The sequence below is a fragment of the Sapajus apella genome, unplaced genomic scaffold, assembly GCF_009761245.1.
Source record: "Sapajus apella isolate SASKATOON/1434 unplaced genomic scaffold, GSC_monkey_1.0 scaffold9, whole genome shotgun sequence".
Lineage (NCBI taxonomy): Eukaryota > Metazoa > Chordata > Mammalia > Primates > Cebidae > Sapajus > Sapajus apella.
In genome coordinates this window covers 15,923,732-15,927,137 of record NW_022436949.1, presented here as the reverse complement: position 1 = coordinate 15,927,137, position 3,406 = coordinate 15,923,732, and the positions used below count along the sequence as shown (strand labels likewise).

General features: G+C 38.0%; 1 long non-coding RNA gene across 1 annotated transcript in view; it reads right to left on the bottom strand.

The window, feature by feature from the left end:
- Window positions 1-935: 935 nt before the first annotated feature.
- LOC116551207 overlaps window positions 936-3,406 on the bottom strand; it is a 10,613-nt gene continuing 8,142 nt past the window's right edge. Inside the window, exons 2-3 of the long non-coding RNA XR_004268771.1 lie at window positions 1,878-1,881; window positions 936-948 (exon numbers count right to left, since the gene is read on the bottom strand). This is a non-coding gene — a long non-coding RNA (uncharacterized LOC116551207). The remainder of the gene's footprint in view (window positions 949-1,877; window positions 1,882-3,406) is intronic.

Below are 3,406 nucleotides of genomic sequence, written 5' to 3'. Positions count from 1 at the left end.
AATAATTACAATTTTGGTCATATAAAGTGTTGACTTTTGTGCTTCATACTAAACTGCACTGTAGAAGAAAAGATATTTGTTTAAAAAATGATATTTGATCCTAAACACTACTAAGTCAGAATTATATAAAATTAAAATCAATGCTTTAATGGTTTATTTCTGTATATTATAATAGGATAGGATATATGATATGTTTCATTTAAACCTTTCGTTTATGTCAATACACTTTTCTCACTAGAGGAGGCAGTTTAAATAATGAATTTATATTTAGCCTCTATGAGACAGTATCATGAGAGATGTGATTGAAGAAAATACAGTAACAGGACAGGCAAATGATAAAAGTTCTTATAATATATAAAAAGAATGATACTTTGTTTATAGAAACTTCTGTGTCAAGATATATAATGCTTCAATCACAGACCCCCATATATAATGTTTCAGCTCAAAATAGACAACAGCCAAACACATCACCTAATGAAGGTTGAGTTACATTCAGGTTCTTCAAGAAGCTCACTCATCCATCTTAAGGTTCCTTTAATTGTTATAGAAGCTCTAGCTAGAAGGTTCTTGCTAAGTCAAAAATTGCAAAAAAACTGTCTAACAACTCCAACACATTCTGAGTTAATCCAATAAGCTACATGAATCAAGGATTAATTTCTCAGATGCATTGTCCCTACAGACACAGAATTCAAGGTCACTTAAGGGCAATTGTTGAAGTCCACTTTCTCCTCTCAAGATCAAATTAATTGTTCTTATCTTTTCAGTCTTTTAAAAACATTAAAAGCATATAAGGTAATAATAATGCCCATCATCATAAAAACAATTACTAAAAAATCCCCAGTAATGAAAACATGTTTACTTTGAACAACACAAAGCATTCCATATTACTTATCTAAATAAATTATTTTCCATATTTTGATCACTTTTCATGAGAAACTGCTATTTCAACTCTTGGCAGTTAAAACTAATCATTTTTGTAGCTATTAAAATAATGTAAATAATAGTAGTAATATCTTCAAGGTAAACTATCATAAAAATTATTTTTGGATAACTTAAAAACCATTCTTGCTCTTTACCTATAAAAAGATGACTCAGGTTTATCTATTCTAATCATAGAATGTTTTACTCTCTAGGAAATGCTGACTCTTTTAGAACACCAAGTTGTTTCTTAATACACAAAATAAATATTTACACTCAGAACTTTGTAACACTCACGTAATGTAATTCAATGATATGGTAACAAGCATATTCATATAAACTGTATCAAAATATAATTTTTTATCAATGACAAATAATACTCTTTCTACACAAGTAGAAAATAGGCATATACATAAAACAATATTTTTAGACAAGGGACAAAAGTGCAGAAATATGACCTCTGAGAGAGGGAAAATTAGGTTAATGCTATCATTGCTTCAGCTTTCTAATACTTATAGACAGCTTCTGCAATAAGGGACAGGGAAAGGAAATCCAAATAGTAATTGCCAAACTTGATGAAGAAAAGATATGAAGATAGAAATGTATGAAAGATTAGGCTAATAGAAGTCACCTTTTATTTTTACACGAGACAAGCTCTAACAGCCCTTCAGGGATTTCATCAAAGACCCGGACAAAATCACTTTCCACCCCTACTATACAACCAAAGACACTCTAAGTTTAATTTTTCTCCTCCTCCTTCTAACAACTCTTGTACTATTTCCACCCGACCTCCTGAACGATCCAGATAATTATATATCCAATCCCAACACCCCACCCCACATTAAGCCAGAGTAGTAATTTACATTTTCATATGCAATCTTACACTGCCTAACAAAGTAGGAGGCGTACTAGCCCTCTTATTCTCCATCCTTATTCTAGCAGTCATTCCTGTACTTCACATGTCTAAACAACATAGTATATTCTGACCATTTTGAATCTTAGTAGCAGACCTGCTTATGCTCACAAGAATTGGGTGACAGCCAGTCAAACACCTTTTTACTGCCATCGTACATACCCCATCTGTTATGTACTTCTCCACCACCTTCACCCTTATACCACTCACCTTCCTAATTGAAAATAAACTACGTAAATGAAAATGCCCTTGTATTATTCAAGACTGTGGTCTTGTAAACCAAAAAAGGAGAAACCTCTCCCCCAGACGATTCAGGGAAAAAGCATTCCCGCTTCACTGTCAATACCCAAAGCTGAAATTCTAATTAAACAACTTCCTGAATTTCTTCTCGGTGCATACTTTAACTGCTATTTCAGTGTTAACTAAGTAGCACTAATATATTAGTGCTATTACGTACTTCGTGCATTATTACTAGCCCCCATGAACAATATATAGTACTACAATTGCTTATTCATACATAGTACATTTATATATAAATGTACATTGCAAACCTAGCCCACATAAATGTAAGCATGGATTAGTATTTCTTGATCAACTATCGCGCGTCCACCAATGTCAACCCCACAGCACGAACCTTACTCAACACGGATATTGACCCGTACTAGCTGTTTTTAATGTTACACGGCTCATACGTTCGTTCATCCGACATAGCGCATTCAGTCAAAAAATTCCTTGTCAACATGGACATCCCTTACCAAATTTTGGTCTCTTAATCTACCAACCTCCGAGAAATCCTCACCCAACTCGGGAGTGCAACCCTCCTTGCTCGGGGCCCATAATACTTTGGAGTTACTATACTGAAACTGTATCTCGCATCTGGTTCTTATTTCAAGTCCGTTAACATCAAGATCGCCCACACGTTCCCCTGAAATAAGACACATCCATGGACTAGTGACTATCACCCTAATAACCAGTCACGGGAGCACTATCATGCATTCGGTGTTTTCTTTCCTTTTTTTTTTTTTTTCCTTCCCAGACAAAGTTTTGCTCTTGTTGCCGAGACTGGAATTTTTAGCTTTGGGGGATGCTACTCACCATTGCAGAAGGCCTGGTCCCCTCCGAATCCACTGTAGACGTACTGGGATTGGATTCCTACCAAATCAATTGTAGAAACTGAGCTTATTTTGAATATTTAGACTTGGCATAATCACCGTAAAGGTGTTAATAAGCTCAGGTTTTAAGGACATAACAAACAGTAAGTACTGCACGCGCCCCCACGCACGCACGCGCCCCCACGCACGCACGCGCCCCCACCCACCCACGCACCCCACCCACCCACGCACTCCCACGCACGGACGCACTCTCCACGCACCCCTACGCACGCACGCACCCCCACGTATGCACGTACCTCTACGCACGCACGGACACACCCCCACGCACGCACGCACCCTCCAAGAAGCCCACCCACCCACGCACTCCCACCCACGCACCCCTACGCACGCACCTCCATGCAAGCATCTTCACGCATGCACCCCACGCACGCACGTACCCCCACGCACGCACGTACCCCCACGC